Below are 23,845 nucleotides of genomic sequence, written 5' to 3' on the forward strand. Positions count from 1 at the left end.
ACTTGGGTGCCTGCTGTGTTAAGCATATACAATGCATTATTTTATTTAATCCTCATGACAAAACTATATAACAGATACTACTATTAGCTCCATCCTATTGCTATAGATATTGAGGCTTTGAGAGGCTAGGGAACTCACCTATGGTTATTACTCTAATTCTTAGGGGACCAGGAATTCAAATCCTGATATTTTGGAGTTTGGATTTTATCCACTAACCTCTACCTACAGTGTAACCACATCTGTGAGAAGATAAGGTCCTTCTAGACGGGTTTTATACTCAGTTGTGCCTCAAAGTGATTACAAGGGCTTATTCTGAGCTATTATGCAGAAGGATTCATACTAAAGAATCTTTGTATTATAGATATTTACTCAGGAGTTGAGATGGGGAAGTCACCAATCATAAAGAACATTAAAAAATTTTAGCCTAGAGACAAACTATGTAGACTACGTCTAATAAACCAGAGGCATAGCGTTTTCCCCCATTTGTATACGTGTTCAGAAGATTTGACAAAAGGCATTTCAAATTTTGTAAGTGAATAAGTATCACAGTCCATGGAACACAAGTAATCCTAGAAGATCAGTAGGTCTGTTTCTATTCAAAGACACGTAGCATCTGAAAGAGAATTGGATTGGAAAAAAGTCTGAGGAGAGGGATCCCATTTCTGGCTCCACCATGAGTTAAGTGTCTTGGATTCATCACTTGCATTAGTTTCCTAAGGCTGCCATAATAAAGTACCTCAGACTGAGTGACTTCAACAACAAAAATTAATTTTCTCATTGTTCTGGAGGCTAACAGTCAGAGATCAAGGCAGGCACAGGGCTGCTTTCTTCCGAGGCCTCTCTCCTCGATGCCTGACGGCTGTCTTGTTCCATACAGGTCTGATCCAAATTCCCACTTCTTTTGAGGACATCAGTCATATCGGATTAAGGCCAACCAAACAATTTCATTGTAACTTAATTATCTCTTTAAAGACCCTACCCTCACTCCAAGGCACTGGGGGTTAGGACTCCAACATAGGAATCTGGGGCTCATGGAGGGAAACATTTAAATCCATTGCATTATCTAACCTCTGGGCTTCGGTTTATTTATCCATACAATGGGAATATTGAAAGAGATCAAGAATTCATCACCTTGAGTTTTAGCTGGGGTTAAGGAAGGTATCCATAAACCCTATAGAGATATTATACCACATGTTGCATGTGAACTTTTTCTGAGGAAAGTCTGTAAGTGTTAATTAGATTTTAAAAGGGTTAGATGACCCTTCAAAAGATGAAGAAGTAATGAATGAGATAATCGCTATAGTTCTCCTTAGTTCTTAAACTGTAAGAATCTACTGTGTGAAGAGAGAAGACAGGGCTCTATTCTTGTATAAGACTTACAGCCAAGACATTCTCCCTAATGCCTTTAATAAACACTTTCCACTGCAAACACAATTTCCTCCATTTTGCACTGACTCTAGGACAAAGGTAGTTGAGAGGTCACTGGTATATGCTTTAATGTCTCCGCTTGGTCCTCAGCGGAATACTGAAATCTAATTCCTTTACTGTTTTCCTTGGAGGCGAGCTCACTAATCTGCCAACAATTTTTGTTGTTCTTCTCTAGTTATTATCCTCGCCCTTTAAAAGGTTACTGTCTAATGAACTGTCACCTGTCCGTGCAGACACACCCGCACATGTATGTGTAAAAGTGGCAAAGCAACATGAACAAAGGCAAAATGAATAGAATGCTACACTGAACATAATAAAAGTTTATCAACATTTGTTGGATAAAAAATACATGAGGGAGTTAAACTCTAGGGAGAATAGTTAAATTCAGTTAATAATTGATAACTACTTTCAAAGTCCATAAATAACATGGCTGCACTAGTTACACTTTTGATTAGGAGCAATTATTTCGTGGATCATTTCAAGTAGAAACCATATATCCAGAAAGACCAGAGAATATACACATGGATGTGCATATACTGGATTTGTATGTCTTTAAATATCACTTCTTCAATATTTAGAAACTTGTATTTGTATGAGCGAGAGGCAGAGAATGAGAGAGAGACAGAATGTAAAACAATTAAAGAAAGAGCAATGCAAATCGCACCCCTTTCACTGACGGAACTGGTGAAACTACTTGTTTATTTCCTCACACCAGGTCTCTGGCGAGCTGGCTGGATTTTTTTCCTTACTGTAAACCCATGCTTACTAAATCACATGTTGGAAACGGTGTGCCACACTGACATTTTCACACTTCTTGCTCACGCATTAGCTCACCATGCTTGCCTGGGTGCCTCTGTGAGTGGTGGTGAAAGTGAGGATCATAAAGGGATGCAGAACTGAGAGAGAGAGTGTAGAGGCTGGTTCACGAGTTTCACTTGCACCATTTCCACGGGGGCTGTATTTCCATAACACACTTGTTTCTTATGCTTTCCAAACCTATTTTCCTGTCTGTTTCAGTGTATGTCATGTCCACAGGCTCAGAGTTTCCCTAATGCCGGTGACGGGGCTGGCGGTCTGGGTGCTGACATGGCTCCCAGCAGACTTGCTTCCCATCACACCTGTCTGAGATCTCCTAGAGTTTGGCACAGTTTGTCTTTTTTAACACGTTTAACCTCCCCCTCTATCACAAACATTCTCTCATGCATTTGGGGTTAGAGGACTAATGAGAAATATGCTTTGGATACTGTGGTCTATTTTATTTGGGGATCATTAATGTTCAGGGAAAACTTAAGCTTTCAAGGGTTCTGCTGAAAGATCACCGCCCTGTCAGGACTACATCACAGACACTCAATTTATCAGCCTTCTGCTGGGGTGACCCGGCTCGGATTTGAACCTCTGGCTCCAGGGAGTCTAGGTTGAACTACGGTGATGGGGAGGCCACTTAGCCACTGCCTCCAGCCAGAAAAGATTAGTGTCATCAAAAATAGATTAGCGAGTCAGTTTAAAAAAAAATGAAGTAACTCCTTTATTCTAAAATATTTGTCAGAGTAAGCAAAGAAATAAGCTTTCATTTCAGATTAATTACTGAGTAAATTAGGATTTGGGGCAAGAACTTTGTAGATATTTTTCCCTTCAACTATGGAAGTGAAGAAATGTGTAACATTTATAAAAGCTATCTTTGAAGGCACAGGCATTTATGTAAAAGCCTTACAGAGCTTACTGGAGCTCGTGCCTATAAACTTTTTGTCACTGGAGAATTCCTGCAATGTAGACTCTGCCCTTACCGTCATGGAAAAAAAAATTTTTTTCAAAGGGGAAAAAAAAATGCAGAGTTGACCTTTGACTTCTGATCCTGACTGCCAGAACCATGAGATCTCATCCCAGCCACTCCTGTTTGGTATCCTTGACAGAGTGAATCGGAGTCTCATCTCCATGAAAGGATAATGATAAGTCTGTACATTTAGTAAGTACAGCCTAGATGTCACAGAGAGGGGAGAAGTAAGGTACCGACTTGCTCTTTGCAGGGAAAAATCTGGGAAATTAACAAAGACATCTCTATCAACAGGGGATGTGCTGGCCTGGACAAACAGAAAGACAGGGCATTGCTCAGCTGCCTGGCTTTGAGGAGAGAAATTTAGTCATTCAGAATTCACTCATTCATTCATTCATGAACAAATATTTACTGGGCACCCACTATATACCAGGCATTGTGTTAAGAGTTGAAAACATCATGATGACTAAAAATAGAAGGATAATTTTAGAGTGGAAAAACCTAGGAGATCAAGTGATCTCCTTAACCAAGAGATCAAAGTGAACATCACCAATAATTAGAAACATGGACATTACGTACCCTTGATAGGATGTATTCTTAAGGTATGACATCACTTCTGTGGTACACTTGCCAAAACCATACCTATAATCATGAGAGAATGCCAGACATCCAAATGGAGAGTATACAGACCTTCACAAGTGTCAAGGTAATGCAAGACACAGGATGACTGAGGGATTGTCATAGTTTGAAGAACACTAAAGAGACAGGTCAACCAAAAGCAACGTAGAAGCCTATATTAGATCCTGATCCAGAAAAAGGACACTGATGGGACAACTGTGGAAATCCAAGTAAGGTCTACAGTTCAGTTAAGAGTATTGTTTATGAGGTTTAATTTCTTGGTTTTAATAATTGTACTATGGTTATATAAGACGTTAACCTCATGGAAAAATGTGGGAATAATATACTAGAAACAATGTTTATAACTTTTCTAGGACTCTCAAATTATTTCAAAACAAAGAAAAAATAATAATTCCAAAATTAAAGGAGACATAGCCTCTGCCCTCAAGTTTGCACTCTAATGGGGAAGGTATTCAACCAAGCAAATACACAACTGAATATGTATTTACCAACTTACTTGCTTTCAAGGAAAGAAACTTCATGGGCAAGTATCATTAGTGTCATCATGAAGAGAAAACCTTTATTTAGAGCATACTATGAGCCAGAAACTGTTTTAAGTATTCAACAGATATTCATCATTTAATTTTCCCCGTCATGTTAATCACCTCTCACTTCAATTCTGATGAAGTCCTCAGTCAATATTCCATATATTTTCCTTTGATTTTTTTCCCATGTGCAGTCAATCATTGCTGTATATCTCTACATAGAAATTCCAAGGATACTCTAAATTTATCAGTTCCAAAATGAACCAGTACCTCCCTCCTGAAACCTTCTCCTCTTCCTACCTAAGACCCTGGATGACATCACTCTTCACCCAGTCACTCCAGTTAGAAACACTCTCCAACTGTTTTTCTTTCTCCATAATTACACCCTGAGAAATTTATCTTGCACATGCAGAACTCTTTCCAAACAAGTCTTAAGACTTGTTTGCTTTACTTCTGCCGTCTATTTCTATTACCTATAGCACAAATTCTGAACTTTTCTCATATGCCAATAATGTCCTGCATTGTCTGGCCTTTGCTCACACCAGGCCAGCCTCTGGTCTCTCCACCCTTCAGTGACCATCTCATCACTGTTGTTCTCTTGTTTTGGGTGGAGATCCATGCCTTCTAGGCATGCATTTTCCATCCTTGGCTCCCTTCATCATTTTCTCAGGCTCCAAATGAATACCTTAATTTTGTGTACATCAAAGTCATTTTCATTACCATTTACAAGTGTGTCACAACTATGTTTTAAGTAATTTAATTGCTCTATTTGCTGGTAGACAATTTTATATTTGAATCGCTGGTATAACTTTCAAAGTGTGTGGACAAACATTCACGATCAGGAAGCTCCTAAAGAGTTTTTTGGTTTTTTTTTTTTGTACATTTGTGTAAGTCTGATTGGTTCCATTGTCCTATAAGACTCTGGTTTCTAAAGATGTACCATAAATAGCTTCGTAGAAAATGAAAACCAACCAACACCATGGAGTTTTCCCAACAGCAGAGTCAGGCTAACATAACCACATCTCATTACTGAGATTTCCACCTGCTTGTGTCTGAACTGAAACCTGACCTTAATATATGCCAACGAAAGACAGGGACAATGGAGCGTCTCTAAGCCAAAGCCCCAAGAATCCAGACCCGTTTCAACATGGATACCCAAGCCATGTTTAGTAAGAATTTCATGACTTTCATCTCGGTAGGAAACTTTTGCAGCTGCCTGCCTCCCTACACTGCCTGCTTTCTCTAAATAAAGCAGTGGCTGTGGTAGGGGTGACTCTGAGTCATAAACACTCCATCACTGTAACATGTCAAATTTGTCCAAAAGAAACATTTTTATGTCTCTGATTATTTTATCATTAGTTTAAGAAGGTTCTTTGCACTCCCAGGAAGGCCACGCGGAAGGGTGATACATGTACATGTCTATTTGATGGCTAACGCCTCCCAGACATGGAGCATGCTGAGACAGACAAGGGATCCCCAGAGTGCTCATCTGCTACAGGACTTATTTCATACTGGATCAATTATGCAAATTGAGATGTGAAGATAGCTCTCTCTTTTAGTAAGGCGTGATTACTCCTGCACTCACAATTCCAACGCAGCCTCACCGGAAATACCAGTCTGGTTCTGAACCACCTGGTTCCATCTGGAAAATGTGTTTCTTAATTGGGGGAGGGGGGAAAGATTTTTTTTTCTTTAATTTCTACAGCATTACCATTCATATACATTTAACATCATAAAATGTTTGCCATTAAGTGATCCAAGTAAAGACATTTACATATGTGTGAGTTTTGATTTTGCAATAAAAGCTAGAGGATAATGAATACGTTTAAAAAGTTTAACAATCTTAACAATTCTTCATCATCTCACAGACTTGAAAGCTGGGATCATACAACAGGTTCATCCTTTAAGACAGTCTTTTAAAAACCCTTTTAAGGAACCAGTATACAGAAAATGTTTAAAACACCAAAGAGTAGTTCATCTGGGCTGGGAAAATGAATAAGTGTGGTTCATCAGAACATAATGAGATCTAAGTTAGAGAATATCTGGAGAAATGAAATCTGGTTAGAAAACCACTGGACAGTAGTTATTCTTGCTGGTAGTATGAATGATTTCCACCCGCTTTGTTCTCTGTGTCCCAAACATTCACCTTCCACCTTCCTATCCTGTATCTACATCCTCCTCTTTATGACATGTTAGTCTTCGAGAGAAAAACCTTCTTTTATTTTCCTTATATTATCCAGCTGATCACTTCTATGTCTTCTTTTCTGAGCAAGTCTCTAAAACTAAGAGAATTAAGTTTAAGAAAATTAGGAAACCATATTCCTGTACCAGGAAATAACAGAGCAGTCTGCAATCTCCCAAGGTACTGGTTTGACAGAATTCTAATGGTTTATCATGGGTAAGATAGAGCCATTTTTCAAAAGATAATTATGGCTCAGAGTAGAGACCTACAGTAGAATGGTCCAAATGATCCTCTTTTGTCCTGCTTTGAGATAAACCAGTAGTTTAAGAAACTAGGAGTATTTGTCCACTTGAATAATTACATTCTTACCTCATTTTAAAAATGACACACCCACACATGAAATTGACAAGTCCCAGATATAAATCTCAACTAGTTGAAAGTACTTTTATTTCAGGGCACATAAATCGTTCTAAGTCCATCCATTAATTTTAAGTCATTTTAATTACAGCTTCTAACCTCTGCAATTATTACAAGCCTGGATGCTTCCCCTTATGTCAACAGATGCTGCTGAGAAGTGTGTACCACACAGCTACTGCTTTTGCGCGACTGAAAAGAGATCCCTTGCCCCTTAAATTCCTCTCTGTTAATGTTCACAATTTGTACTTAGTTCCCTGCCTCAGTTTCCTTTCATAAAGCAGGCAGTTCTGGGATTTCTTATTTGCCTCACAGGGGCAAGAAAATTATTTCAAGTTTATAAGCTTTTAAAAGATTTAAAAAAAAAAAAGCTCTTTCTGTAAGTGCTACCTATTGCCTTCAGAACTAACCTATATTTTATCAAATATAATGGAGTCAATTATTTAAAATGCAGACTAAAACTTGTCTATGGCTCACTAAAATGAAAGGAATTAAAATATAAACCTTTTAGGCGTGTGTATGTGTTATAGAGCTCCTAAAACACATGCCATCTAAAATCACAATAGTAGAATTTTCCTGAAAGTTACCGCTACACGAGAAAGTCACTTACACAGAAAGAATTTGTATTGCGTTTGTGAAAGCAAAATTACAATAGCTGACAAAACATGAAAGTTTCATCGTGGTGGATTAGAACGTCACAAGGAACTCAAAGGAATTTTCCGTTATTCAACATTTCAGCTAACATGCTTGTATCGTCTCTTCTGGGAGTAGGTTTGTCTCCTCACTCTGTAGGAAGCCCATCCACATAAAAAGGTTAGATTAGAGACACGTAGTAAATAATATAACAAACACTTCCTATCATGTTAGACTCCACTCAGCATCGAGCAGGCAGGCAAGCTAATATGTAATGTTCAGATCCCTGCTCCGCCGGCTGGTTTGTCACTGGCTCTGCAGGACAGCTCCCCAGTGTCTCACAAAGCTCAGCCTTGGATGAGGCACTGCCTTTCAATATTGTCGAGGACCGATGTCACTTTCTCCCTCATCAAACATAAATAATGCTTGCAAATTTCCTCTGCCCTCTGCTGAGGGTTTGACTTTAGGAAATGACATTAGGGGAAGAGAAGACACTGAAAGCATTTACGAGATTTGGGTTCAGTGTTTTTTGTTTTTGTACTGTTTTGTTTGTTTTAACCTGGTAAAGTCTTTAAGATTTTTTTTTTAAATGATTGGATGTCATTTCCACCTTCCTTCCTTTCCCAGGTGCCTTCCCAAGATCTCTAGGCTCATGTCTTTAAGAATACTGACCCCACTGGTAGAGAAGTGAAACTTCTGTTTAGCTTGTCTGCCCCTAGACTAGCGATTTTCTAATCTCTCTGGCTCATGTCTTAGCTCGGGTTCCGTCAGAAACAGACCTGGAGATGAGGATTCCAGTGGGAGTGGGTTATTTCCTGGGAGGGAGCCCCAAGAAACATGATGGGAAGGAGAAGGGAAGAGAAGACAGGGAGGAGGAGACAGGCAGTAAAGTGGATCTTATCAAGCAGAAACCACTGTGGGTGACAAGCTGAATCTTACTGGGGAACTCTTGGAGTCAGTGCAAAACTGAAGCCCCAGAGCTGTCTCACAGATGGAAAAGGGAGGTAGATGATACCCTTGCACCCATCCATTATTGATTAATGGCTGTTTGGGGAACCCACTCCAGTACTCTTGCCTGGAAAATCCCATGGACGGAGGAGCCTGGTAGGCTGAGTCCATGGGGTCGCTAAGAGTCGGACATGACTGAGTGACTTCACTTTGACTTTTCACTTTCATGCATTGGAGAAGGAAATGGCGACCCACTCCAATGTTCTTGCCTGGAGAATCCCAGGGACAGGGGAGCCTGGTGGGCTGCCATCTATGGGGTCGCACAGAGTTGGACACAACTGAAGCGACTTAGCAGCAGCATGTATTCTCACTTACTGTCTGCCCTGTGCATGGCTGGAGAGATCTTAAGTGGTGGAAACAGAGGGGAACCAAGATCAGTCTGAATAACTAATAGAATCACGTGACATCACTACCGACCCCTCCCATCCTGACAGTCAAGCCAACCTAAGGCTCCGATGTACACAAATTTAAAGAAAGATAAGGGAAAATACATACTACTAAATAGACAATTAGACTAGACACATCTTCAGGGTAGAGTATGTATACTTTGGCACTGTTACATTCTTTACATACACATACCCTATTTCTGGCCCCAGAGAAACTCTCCAAAAGATTTACTCAATAAATAAATAAACAGGAAGCAGAGATGATATGCTCAGATGATTCATGTACTGACCATTTAAAATTAAGTTGAATCATCAATTGTGAAGGGAATGATCTTGGTTTTCCCAAACATAATGACCTTTAATTTATTTGAAAGTAGGCATAGATTCTCAGAGATGAGAAACAGTTTGCCCTTCTGTGATTAGACAGATTATGGAGTTAGCAGCGCATTAAATAGCTAAAAAAAAAAAAAAAGCGTTATCAGTTCCCCATCCCAAAGATTTTGAAAAACTTTATATTTGAATTCATTTCCACTAGGAAAAGCATGAATGAAACAATAAGAACTCAAAGTTCGTGTGATTTTAAAAATTCTGGTTCTCTGTGGTCTTTTGGGACTGTATATTCTGGGCCTCCGGGTCAGGTACTAGGGGTCCACAGTAGATATAACACACACACACAGAATATGACTCCCTGCCCTTTGGCCACAGGAACTTGGGGATTCCAACTAGGTTTGGCCACTTGGATGCTTTCTCTTGGAACACTGAATCTTGAGTGAGTGATGCAGAAAGGCATGAATGCCTGGAGATTATTCACGTGATACGGCAAAGCTATGAGTCCATCAGTGGTAGTGATAAACGTCCCATACTAATGGGAGCGTCATGAGGTGTGACTCCTGATATGTTCTCTGAACAGACATATTATCAGTTCCCTGACAATCTATTGGTCTCTTTTCTCCTTCTGATTGATTCTATGAGATATCTGATATCCTTCCAATTCATTTTTTTTTTCTGATCAAGTCACTCCAGAGTTAAGTTTCTGTTTTGTTTTTTTCTTTCTGGTTTGCTTTGTAATCAAGTATTCTGACTCATAATGTGTCCTTGGAAGTCTGTTTTCCTGTGAAAGAGGCACACTGAAGAAAAGGACATAAGAATAAGGGTGTACCTCATACTTGGATGGAGAAAGAGACTCCCACCTGATGGTTGAAATGCACAAAAAGACAGTTCTGGGGACAGAGGGACCCTTTCTAGAAACCAAGAAAATTGAATGTTCTTGAGAGTTGCCAAATAAAATATTTCATCCCTCCTGCTATTTTAATTTTACTTACATTACATCTGAAGTGAGTCAGTATAGTAGTTTTTAGAATCTCTTAGGGTATACCAGAATCTGAGAGCTTGTTTGAAAAGAATACTGCCCTGCCACCCTGGGCCCACCTCAGAGTTTCAGATTCACAAGGTTAGGGTGGTGTCTGAGAATGTACATTTTCCAGCAAGTTTCCAGGTGACTCATTTTGAGGACCACTGGTTAGCAGATTCAGAAGCCCTGCCTTACGTCAAGCCAGTGCAAGGCTCCAATGAGCAGAAAGATGCAGAGGAAACCTGGAAAAACCTGGCTAGAGTTGGCCTCGGTTGGAATGCTGGTTCTTTTACTTACTAGTTAGGTGACCTTGGGAACTTCTTTGTGTGCCATATAATTTCCTTGTCTATGACTCAGAGGCTCCCAAATATAATTTTGAAGACCAGAACTCAAATTCTCTGACACTCACATTAAAAGGCATGTTCGTGGGCACATTCACCCCAGACCTACTGAATCAGAATATCGTAGTCCATTCTGAAACTCAGCCAGGGCGGGGACTCCTGGTACACTCTCTTCTTTCTTAAGCAGAGCATAAGAGCACAGTTGAGCTATCCCTGATGATTCAGGCTCGTCCTAATGACCATCAATTACCATACAGTAGTTTTATTGCTTTGTCTTTTTGCTGTCTCTCACATCTGCTGCTCTGTCCTTGCCTCTGGGGCACCCCACCCCCCACTTCTAATTTGCTCTGTCTAATGCTCTGTGGGATGATTAATCAGATGGCCAGCACTATCAGCATTGGGGTTAAAATTGGAATCTGGAAGCTTTGCCTTGTGCCTGATGAGAGCCACTGGAACCCACCAGCTAAAGCTCAGGACTGAGGCTTTCTGGTTCAGAGTTAGGTTTTTGGAAAGGTGATGCTGTCAGGAGGCTGGTCTCCAAAAAACCCCACAACTGATTGCCTTTGGGCAAGGCTAGGCTCTACCATCAGATCAGCACATTCTTCCAAATCTGGTAAAAAGAAGCAAGCCTCTCTTAAGGTGTATGTACAAGGTACTGTCAACATTTCAATCACAGTACAAAAATGTAATATCATCACACATTTATTTTCACCTTCTTATTACCGGTTTTGATTAAAGACATTAAATTTAAAGATCATTTTAAATATTAATATAATTTGAAATATTTCTGTGTGAAAGTCTGCTAATAATGGAAGCATACTTGTTTTTCACTTGGAGACTGATTTCTAGAGGCGACACTGTGGGGGTGGCGGGCTATCTTAAATTTTCAGGTGTTTTAAATGTCAGTGCTTTCGTTTCCTACCTTTAGAAAGGCCTGAGCTCTGTCTTTCTTCCCAGAAAACAACATTCACTTCAGCCACAGTCAACCAAGTAAAGAGAAGCACCAAGAGCATCCATTTTAAACTCTATTTCCCGTGGTTTTATATAATATTCAAATAATTTTTTTCCTGAAATTCTAAAAACTGTAACAATATTTACTTTACATATGCTCTTTGTTCCCATAGTAAAATTATATTATTGGTAATTTTACAAGAGCGACTACAGACCCCACAAAGCAATGACGACGCTGTTTTGTCTTTTGCAATGTGCTGCTAATTATTACTCTCAGACAAGATGGTTCAGAAATAGACTGAGGTTCCTATGCTGGGGGGGGGGGCGCAGGGGGAGGTGGTGGTGGAAAGAAATGCATTATGAAAATTATGTATTTGCCCTCGGGGGATGCCACCCCCTTTATGAAAACTCTTGCCAATCAATCCACAGAAGAGAATCTGACTCAATTCTGGGGCAAACATTTGCCTGCTGTTGAAGCTCAAGAAAAGAAAGATGCTTCGTGTTCTGGTGCCAAGAAGGGAGGTGGGAGAAAATGAGAGTTAAATCTAGGGGGCAAATAAAGAAATATGTACATGTATATTTATGTATTCTGTATTTTGGCTCTAATTGCTTCAAAGATTATTTATTTTTTCTTTTTTTTTTCTTTCATTTTAAAAAAAAATACCTTCCAGCTTCTTAACATGTTTTTCAAAGTAGGAGCTGGAAGGCATAATAAAAAGCAAGCAGGGATATGCTTTTTGAATAGAGTGAAATAATTAATGTAAGAATGCTTCCGTTTGGGCATTTTTTTTATGAAGTGAAATATATTATTTTTGCTTTTAAAATGGAGGTAATTTGTTACACAAAAGTGGTGTTTTCTTTAATCTGAAAATAATACTAATTATAACACTATTTGGGAGCTGGAGTTTTGAAGCCTAAAATTCCTTTTGTAGTTTGAAATTACTTAGCTGCCACAACGAAACTGGCCCTGCTCCCTGAATATTGTCATTTCTTTCGGTATTGTCCCTTCCCTGTCAGCCGGCCACCACTCTCCTCCCTACCTTTTCTATGGAATGCTTCTAAGCTCCCCAGGCTCTGGGCTCCTGGTATTTATTCTCTTTAATTTAATGTATTCCCTTTGCAGTTAGGTACTGTTTTTTAAGCAATCCACGGTATCTCATTGTTCAGCAGGAGTGGGGTGGTATGGTAGGACTTCTGCTGTGTAACCACAGGGCAGGGAGCAGTCGCCTCTTCACTCTGGAGGGTTCTAAGCATCTGAATACCCTCTGGGAGCATCTCCTGGGTGCAGAACAGTGGTACCTAATTTGTTAGTAAACTGCTTTCTGACATTTCTTTCAGAATCACAAGAAGACAAGGGGGGCTGTCCAATAAATTGCTGTTTCCCAAACGTGGAATTTACCCCAATTTTAGAAAGATCTTCAACTAGGCCTTACTTCCATGTGGACTTAACGTACACTTTGAGAGGAAAGAGCTCTAAACTAGAAATAGATTTCTACTCTGTGAATATAGGTATAGGATGATTAACTCACAGTCTTTACTTAGGGTTGTGAAATAATAAAAGGTAAGATCTGTATATGTGTATATGACACACACACACACACACACACACACAGTTCTCTGTCCCCAGTTTCTGACACAGAAAACCCCTTGTAAACATCGGTACAGAGCGATCTTTTGTTCCAGCAGTTAGACTTGGACTCTGATTCCTGATACAGATCTCCTAAGATTTTTGTAATTTCCTCAGTGATAGGAGTAGAGTCTGACACCAAGCTCCCGAATCTCTTGGAATTTCCAGGATGGTAGGAAAGTCTTTTGTTCAAACAAGGAGACTCTTAGGCTCTTCAATTGCTTCAGGAAGAGAGCTAGGAAAACCAAGCCATATTCAAAGCTTGGAACTTTCAGCCCCACCTCCTATCCTTAGGAGTTGGGAGAGGGAATGAAGATCCAGCTAATGATTGCATTGGCTAGGTGATGAAGCCTCCATGAAAATCCCAAAAGTATTGAGCTCGGACATCTTCCACACTGGTGAGCACCTCTACCTGCCAGGAGGGTGGTCCCTCCCAACTCTACAGGCAGGAGCTCCTATGCTCAGAACCCTTTAGGACCTTTCCTATGTATCTTATCTGGCTGTTGATCTGTATCCTTTATCATATCTTCAAGTGTTGCCCTGAATTCTGTAAACTATTCTAGCAAACTGCTGAATCCAAGGAGATGGCCGTGGGAATCACCAATTTGCCAGAATAGTTTGCAGAACTCAGAGAAGCACTAATTGCAACTGGTGTTTGATGCGGCAAGTAGTCTCATGGGACTGAACCCTTAAGCAGTGGGGTCTGCACTTACTCCAGTGACTGTCGGAACTGAGTTGAACTATAGGACACACTATAGCTGCAGTGTCTTGCAGTTGGTCGCTGCAGAGAATTGCTCACTGTATGGAGAACCCACACATCTCATATCAGAAGTACTGTAAGTGTGTAAGTGAAAAAGAAACTTGGGAGGAGTGTGCTTTTTTTTTAATAGGGGTCATTTCTTGAGGATCGGATGAAAAGCATACATATAGACATATGCTTAAAGGTTTGTGAATTTTCAAAGGGATTCGTAGGAATTTCCACTCCCCAGGACCAAAGTCAACTCCAAAGGTTTCTTGATTAAACAGAGCTATTTATTGGCACAGGAATAAGACCTGCAGGATGCATTCTTCTCTGTCCTCACTTTGCACAGTGCTCCCCACCACTCCTAATACCTCTCAATTTTCTCAGTGTTATGAGCTTGCTTCTACCCACAACCTTTATGTTAGCTCCTCTTACTTCCTAGAATGCTCTTTCCCCAAAATGGGTCCCTGTTATCCACTGGGTGTCAGCCCAGGTACTGTGATCTTTTCCTAGAGGCCTTCCTTGACCATCCTAACACAAAGCAACAACGCCCTTTCTTTTTATCACATTCCTCTGCTCTAACTGTCTTCTGAACACTACAGTTGCAGAAAATACCTGCTGATGATTTGTTTCCTTATTTGTTATCTACATGCCTCCCCCTCTAGTGTGTCAACTCCAGAAGAACTCTTCTACTGAAGTCCTGATAATAGTGCCTGACATTTTGCAAGCAGGTCTATAAAGCAGGTTGATGAGTTCATTAACAGAAGGATCTGATAAGGTGTCAGAAAAATTATGTTTCCATCTTGATAGTTCTAGTCTCCTCAAAAATAAAGAACAAACTTAAAATAAGAATCTTTTAGAAAGTGAATTTTTCAACCCCAGCAGTACTGACACGTGGGGCTGGTCAATGCTTGGTTGTAGGTTGGTTGCCCATTGTTAGATAGTGAGTAGCCTGCCTGGACTCTACTCACAAGATGCTGGAAACAACTCTGTAGCTGCGACAACCAAAAATGTCTACTGCGGGGCCAAATGAATGTTGGCTGAAAACCATGAAAACTTCAGCCCTGCAGATCATCTGATTCCTGGATGCACAGAAGAATGATATCTGAAACAACCTGAAAAAAATCTAAAAATTAAAGAGGCTGGGAGAAGGGTTCTATGGTATTAGAAGAGAGCCATAGAGCCTGTGCCTTGAGAAGGAACTAGTCTCCTAAATGTCATCAGAGCAAAGGAGAAATGATTGTTTTGGGGGGACCTGAGAGAGGTTGTATGTATAGGAGCTGCCTTGGGCCCCCGAAAGGAAAAAGGCAACTCAGTAGAAGGAAGCTGGCAGGGGGACCTCTGAACGCCTAGGAGGTAGAGAAGGTGTCAGAAGCAATCAACTGGAATTGAAGTGCACTCACCACGTCAAAGAAGCTTCAGGAGAGAGATCACTACCAATAAGGGCATCTGTTTAGAACTCACAAAAACATCCATAAGAGAAAGTGTCAACTTTAAATCACTGCCGAGAAAACTAATGCTTTTCTTCCCTTCCCTGCTCCAAATCTGTTGCACTGAATCTGAGCTTAGGGAACTGAGTTAGAAGGGGAAAAGTTTAAGAGAGGGAAAGAAAGAAGCAGACCACAATGCCTTCCCCACCTCCAGGCTTCCTTTCTGCATCAAGAACAAACTGGAAAAGAAGCAGCTTCAGATGTAAAGCAAATGCTACCTGACTAACACATGAGAACGGATGTTTAAATTATTAGTTTGCATGGCCTACTACTCATCGGAAAAGGCATGAGAGAATCTGAGTTTTCATCTAGGAAAGCTTCTGCCTACTGATCGAATTTATCGAGACAGTAGGACACAAGAATAAATTTGATTTATGGATAAATCCCATGAATCATGCTTTTTGACCATATTCACCTTTAGGCTCATCCCTAGGCTCCCAATGCCTGGCACATAACAGACAATACATATTCATGTAATTACATGCTTTAAAAATAATTAGTCTGAACTTATGTATATTTGGGGGTGCTATCTGCCATGTATCCAAACAGAGATGATCCATTCAAGTCACCAAAGGATAGAATGATCTTTAGCCTCAAAAGTCTTTGAAACTCTTATTAAGCATTTTCCTTTGGTTTGATTGGATTATAAGGTTTGGTATTCAAGATCAGGGCACAGTCCTTTTCACTTTCTTCTCTTCCATATGGCCGATCAGCTCCTCTATCAATCACTTTCCATTGGCAACCCTGACACTATGCTGTAATTTATACAGCTAAACTCAGCTTTGGTTTCCCATCAGGGCTTGTAAGGTAAAACACTGTAATCATTAGGCCCTGCTTTCAACTGGCAGGATGTGACAGAGAATCTACGATCCAGGATAAGGCCAGTGTCAACTAACTGTGACATTCTATCAAATAGAGCATCCTTAATGTCATGGAGAGTTACTCTCTGCATGGGTGATAAAGTATGGCTACGCTGACAGGCTCTTCCTTAACTGTACTCATTGGCCTTGGTACGTTCATGCCAATTCATTGTTTTATAACAGATTGGCTCACATTGAAAATGAGGATTCAATTTGAGATTTTATTGTTAACCTTTAAGGGCCTTGGAGACACTGTTGGGCTTCTCTGCCGACAGGCGCTAACTGAAGTTTATGCTCCCATTCGCTGCTGTCTATCAACCATGATTTTACATTGACACGTCCACATCTGTCTCCCATGCCTTTCCAACAAAGCTTAACATAAAAATTACTTATTTTCAGATTTGAATAAAATTTGGTGACTAGCATCCCAATTTGCTATACTTTCTACTGGAGTTCATTTTTGGGTATGAACCTATTTTACTCTCCTTTTAAGTCTGATGACATTTTTCTCATTACTATTGTGACTTGAATCTGAACAGAACTAGAGCAAGGTCTTATGAAATGTGACTTTGAATACCACTCTCTATCTAATCATGGAAATAGCTGTCAGATTTCTTTTTCAGCACTAAACGTACCATATCTTAGGTCTTTTGATTTTTGTTAAAATAAATGATTACTACAAGATTGAAATTAGTCTCAGAAAGAAGCACAAATAGAATATACTTGATGTGAGGAAACACTAGGAGCTGAGCATTGAACACGCCCAAAGTGCACCTAGAACTCACATGTTTATTTTAGGCCTACAAGTGCTTACAACTGACCAGGCAACATTGGCATCAAGGCATCTCAGAAATGAAGGCAACTGTTTCAGCCAAATCTCAGAAACTCTATAAAAGTAAATTGGATGATAAGGGCCAAGTAGTCATCTCAGCTTCGTTGACGCAATGTTTTCTTCTCAAGCAGTATAATGGGTACATGAGGTTCATGAGATTATTTCATTTTACTTTATTTATGCTTTTAAAGTAAGTGGATGGGCAAAGAAAGAGTACATTTTCCTACAAACTTATAAATAAAGATCTTGGAGATATATATATATATATATATATGTATATATATATAAAAGCACCACTATTCAGAGAGATCTTTTTAATAAATGTAAATATTTCTGCTTTTTTACATGTTTTGCCTAGGTTTCTTAAGCTTTGGGCTGTTATCCAGCATAGCATCAGGTATGCACCAAGGTCTATTATATTGCATAATGGTAAAAAGCTTGCTAGAGAAAGCTAAAAGAGGGATGGCAAGGAGCCAATTCCAGTGTCAACTCCCCAGCCTGTTTCTCTGTTCCTCCCTTGGAACCCAACCATCTCTCTCCTTTCATTTGTACAAATAACAAAGCAATCTGCCTCTATGAGGAGCTTTCATTTTTCAGTACTGTTTGCTATAATAGGCAGTGTCAATGCCTGTGGGAGCCCACCATGCTCAGACTCTAAAATGCCACTTTTCACTGGAAGGCTCAATTTCAGTATGGGACACTCAAGAAGCTTACGTATGTGAAATGTCAGCGACATCATAACAATATATATGTGAGTTCTGAATTATGATTACTTTTGACAAGTCTTTCTATACTATCTGGCTTCTAATAAGCAGGGGATGGGGGTGGGGGAAGAAGTGTTTGTTGCTTAGCAGGAGGCAAACATGTAGAGTGACACAACTGCTTGAATGATCCTGATTCATTCAGGGCAGAGCAACAGCTTTTACTTTGATGGACACCTATAATAATGCTATGGAATACGTCAGATATCTTCCGTTTCTTTCTTTAGATCCTTCTCTAAAGGATCTCTTGGCCATCTGCTCTTTGCTCTGACAATGAGTTCTTTGACTTCTGGTTGGATTCAATCAGTGGAGACCCCCTTCAGAAGCTTGGTGAAGTGAAGAGAGTGAGGTCATATACTGATTTTTGATTTCTTGGTTTCTTCCCTCTGAGTTGCCTTGACTGGGCAATGCACCTTTTTATAATTTTGGCCTACTGTGTGGATCTTAGTTTCCTGATCAGGGATTGATCCTGTACCTCCTGCATTGGAAGCACAGAGTCTTAACCACTGGTCCACCAGAGAAATCCCTGGACAGTGTAATTTTGCAGAAGATAACTGCTTCTTTCCAGGTCGTTCATTCTATACAATTCTCTCCTTCCCTATTCTGATCATTAGCGTCTCTGCCTGTTTCCTCAGGCTTAGGGTGGTACCATCTAGAACGTTTCCAGTTCTAGTAATAGCTATTCTACATACACACCTTTGAAAATTCCCTCTGTAAACACACCTTTCTTAAGTTATCCTATTTTAAGTGTCCCATCTGTTTCCTAATTTTACATTCTTGCAGATATACAGGGCAACAGAAAATTTTAAAAGTGTTAAATATAGCCTAAAAAAATCAGGAATGAATCAGGAACAATGTATTTGGAAGTGAATCTAATCCAAAGGGCGCCTTGGTAGATAAGGTGAAGACTAAGGTCCAAGTACAATTCTAATCTGATGCTGGGAAAGACTGAAGGCAAAAGGAGAAGGGGGCAGCAGAGGATAAGATGGTTAGATAGCATCAGCAATTCAATGAATATGAATTTGAGCACACTCTGAGAGACAGTGGAAGGTAGAGGAGGCTGGCAAGAGGCAGTCAATCGAGTCGCAGAGAGTCAGACATGACTTAGAGACTTAGCAACAACAATTCTATCCACTACATCAAAGAAAACAACCCTTGCAGAAAAGGTAATCACTATAGTTAAAAAAACTGAAGAACTGTTATATGGAGAATGGATTAGATCAAGGTGCCTTTGTAGAGAACAAAATTTGTAGCCTATCTGTGGAAGTTAAGAGGGTAGGTTTTGATTCAATATAATAAAGCATCAACTTTTGTTTAGAACTGAAATGATCTGCCTCATCAGGAAATAAATATTTTCTATAAAACCCACTGAAATGGTGGTAGGGAGTTTTCTGTTGTTGTTTTAGATGAAAAGATCATTCTTGTACTGGGAGAGGTATTGGACTGCATATCTTTAAGATTCCTTCCAACTCTGAGATTTGGTGTTGCCATGGCCTCGCATAACCCAAATAAAACACAGGGTCTCGTCTGACTCATTCTGGGGCCACAATGAAAGAAACAGACCATAAATTGCAACACAAGTTAAAAGTAACTACAACGCTTTTCTGAACTGTTTGCACACCACTGAAAGGGATTCAATCAGTTATTTACAATAAAGACTTTTAACATTCTCATTTCTTCCTTCTCTCTGAAAGCTGCTTCTATCAACTTTCTATTCTCAAGCCTTTCCATCAACATTCTCCTAGCTACCATATCTACTGAAGCACTGTCTTCCTACTCACTCCCACTTCCAACTTTTTTTTTCTTTCTCTCTGTCCCAAGAGGAAATTCCACATATCTTCCTGACTTTTCTTTCCATTGGCTACATCTATATCCACTAGACTATATCTAGATACACGACAGGATGAACATAGCAGCATAAAGTGCTGTGTTGGAAACGTCTAGGTGGTGAGGAATAGAGTGGTAGTATTGGGTAAAGAGGAAGGGCAGGGAGTTTTGCTTCGCTGAACATCTTTGTCCCATCACAGTAGATTCTCAAATAAGCAAGTTAACTGGAATGGAAATATGTAACTGTAATATATCATCCTATATAGGAATTTGTTTAGGAAGACTGTGGAATATGAGAAAAAAATACTTTTATGAGTAAAATTTGAAGTTGATAATGGCAAAGCTTCAGGTGTTTTTTTGTTTTGTTTTTTAGTTGAAATGCAACGGCAACTTTCCATGCATTTAAGTCTCACCACTGTATGTATCTGCATCATTCATAACTTTAGGCAAGCTAGCTGAGTTCTTCTTTACCTGAACTTCTGACTACCTCATGGGGGATACTATGAAGTTTAAGTGATAGACCTTTTAAATTCTTTTTTGTAATTTAAATTATTTCTTTTAATTGGAGTATAATTAATTTACAATATTGTGATGGCTTTTGCCATACATCAACATGAATCGGCCACAGGTACACACGTGTTCCCTCGATTCTGAACCCCCTTCATACTTCTCTCCCCCTTCTATCACTCTGGGTTGTCCCAGAGCACCAGCTTTGGGTCCCCAGCTTCACGTGTCAAACTTGCACTCATCATTTGTTTTACATATGGTAATGTACATGTTTCAATACTACTCTCTCCAATCACCCCACCCTCACCTTTTCCCACAGTATATGAATGCACGTATATGGAACTTACAAAGATGGTACCCATGATCCTACAGGCAGGGCAGTAAAGGAGACACAGAGCTAAAGAACAGACTTTTAGACTAAGTGATATATTTCTATAGAACACTTAGCAGTATAGTAATAAATAATCAAGGGTCAGCATAATTATAGCTATCACTAATAGAATTTTTATTATAATAAGTATTATTATAGATAAAAAGCTCTGTATGATACACATATTAAGTTTCAGTTTGAAAAACTTTAGAGAAATAAAGCTAGTCTAAAAGTTTTGATTATATTTATGGTAAAGAATGACTAGGTAGATATTTAACTAATTTTCTCTTTTTTCTTAGACTGTATTTTTTAGCCTCTTCTGAGGTTAATATCAGAGAAGGCGATGGCACCCCTCTCCTGTACTCTTGCCTGGAAAATCCCATGGATGGGGGAGCCTGGTAGGCTGCAGTCCATGGGGTTGCGAAGAGTCGGACACGACTAAGCAACTTCCCTTTCACTTTTCACTTTCATGCATTGGAGAAGGAAATGGCAACCCACTCCAGTGTTCTTGCCTGGAGAATCCCAGGGACGGGGGAGCCTGGTGGGCTGCCGTCTATGGGGTAGCACAGAGTCAGACATGACTGAAGGGACTTAGCAGAAGCAGAGGTTAAATATGCCCCTTCATCTGAGATCTAGCCAATGGAACGAGATTGGAAATAATACCTTTAACTCCCAGGACTAGTCAGTAAAATTCCTCTCATGCCCAAGGCTCCATGATTGATACCCTTTGGTGACAGAGCAACCTGAGATGGCAGTGTTGGCAGCCACATTCTGCAGATGACAGAACCTCAAGGTGGAAGGAGCCCTGGGTCCTTAAATTCTTAAGTAATTTGCCAATCTGAGACACTAGTTTTAGATTTTATATGGGGCTGAAATAGACTTCTATTATCTTCAAGCCCACTCATCTCTTAGTTGTTGTTTTTCTCACTGTAATACCTCGGGTTTTCCCAGACAAAACTATAATACAAAAAGATACAGGCACTCCCACGTTCATAGCATCACTATTTACAATAGCCAAGACATGGAAACATCTTTAAATGTCCACTGACAGATGAATGCATAAAGAAGATATGATAAACACACACACACACAATGGGATATTATAAAAAAAATGAAATAATGCCATTTGCAGCAGCATAGAGGCACCTAGAAATTATCACACTAAGCAAAGTAAGCCAGAAGGACAAATACCACATGACATTGCCTATCTATGGAATCTAAAATATAACATAAAAGCAAGTATCTATGAAAGAGAAACAGACTCACAGATCCAGTGAACAAACTTGTGGCTGCCAAGGGGTGGGGTAGGGGAGGGAAGGATTATGAGTTTGGGATTAGCAGAGACAAACTTGTATATATAGGATGAATAAACAAGGCTTTACTGTACAGCATAGGGAACTATGTCCAATATCTTGTGACAAACCATAAGGGGAAAGAATATGAAGAAGAATGTGTATATATACATATATATAATTAAAACTGAGTCACTTTGCTGTACAGCAGAAATTAATACAACTTTATAAATCAACTATACGTCAATAAAATCTAATAAATACTTCCCTAGCTAGTATACTATACACTAAAATTTTTTGCAATAAAAAGTCTTTGACATGATGAAGCTAAAGTATCAAACTTAAAATTTTAATTTGTGTATTCTTCTTATACTCTAAGAAGTTCTTTCAATGTATTTTTCAAGGTTCCTCTCTCAGTTTCAAAGTGTTCTAACTCTTTGCTTGAAGATTATATCAGTGTTATACTTCTACAAGATCTGCAGTTAATTTTCTTCTTGTAATTTTTAATCATAAATATATACAGGTGCTCAGTACAACATCTTAGAAGTAGTTATCAAATAACTTTGCCTAGTAATGGGAAGAAAGATATAAGCAGAAATATAAGCAGAAAACAATGACAGAAATTTTGTCCCAAAGTCCACAGCCTAGTGGGAAGCACTAGTGGAAACTCTTTTGGCATTAAGTGAATGGAGAAAATATGACTTAATAAAAATATTGCTTTTCAATTTTAGTTTTAATGGCATTTTATACATTTAGTTTCTTTGTTCCAAGTGGTGTAAAGTAAGTCACAATCCCAGAAAGAGAATATAACCAAATTAGCATGATCATGATATAAGGAGGGCTTCCCTGGTTGTTCAGAGATAAAGAATCTGTCTGCAATGAAGGAGACCCAGGTTCAATCCCTGGGTCAGGAAGATCCCCTGGAGAAGGAAATGGCAACCCACTCCAGTATTCCCTGCCTGGGAAATCCCGTGGATAGAGGAGCCTGGCAGGCTATGCTCTAAGACGTCTCAAAAAGCTGGACATGACTTAGTGACGAAACAACAACAGTGATGTAACTATCTATGAAAGCTAACGTGCTACACAGAAATTATGGCAATAATAATGTTCTCTAGGCTGCTTTGGGAACATGGAAGACACACTGCTAACATGGATAAAGTGGCCTTAATTGTTGAGTAGTTGGGTAGTGTAATACTGTGATTTATAACAAGAAAACTTCTATTTGGTCTTCAACCTCACTTCTGGCTCAGAGTTTCTAAAATCCTTGGAATTTCCCAAGTGAAGACAGCTATTAAGGTATCTTTTATTATGTTACTGAGGTGACTTTGGGACCACCCCTAAGGATGGGTTGTTGCAAACAGTGACAGTCCATGGGGTCACAGAAAGCCAGACATGACTGAGCGACTGAACTGAACTGGAGGATGAGTTGTTGTTTCCTCAGTCCTGTCTTGACTCTTCGAGATCTCATGGACCACAGCACAGCAGGCTTTCCTGTCTATCTCCCGGAGCTTGCTCAAAGTCATGTCCATTGAGTTGGTGATGCCATCCAACCATCTCATCTCTGCCGCCCCTTTCACATCTTGCCTTCAATCTTCCCCAGTATCAGGGTCTTTTCTAATGAGTCTAAGAGTGGGAGTACCAAAGAATTGATACTTTGGAACTGTGGTGCTGGAGAAGACTCTTGGGGGTCCCTTGGACTGCAATGGGATCAAACCAGTCACTCCTAAAGGAAATCAACTGTGAATATTCATTGGAAGGACTGATGCTGAAGCTCCAATACGTTGGCCACCTGATGCGAAGAGCCGATTCATTAAAAAAGACCCTAATGGGCTCTGTATCAACCTAGAGGGATGGGATTGGGAGGGAGATGGGAGAGGATATATGTATACCTATGGTTGATTCATGCTGA

The sequence above is a fragment of the Ovis canadensis genome, chromosome 19, assembly GCF_042477335.2.
Source record: "Ovis canadensis isolate MfBH-ARS-UI-01 breed Bighorn chromosome 19, ARS-UI_OviCan_v2, whole genome shotgun sequence".
NCBI classification, from domain to species: domain Eukaryota; kingdom Metazoa; phylum Chordata; class Mammalia; order Artiodactyla; family Bovidae; genus Ovis; species Ovis canadensis.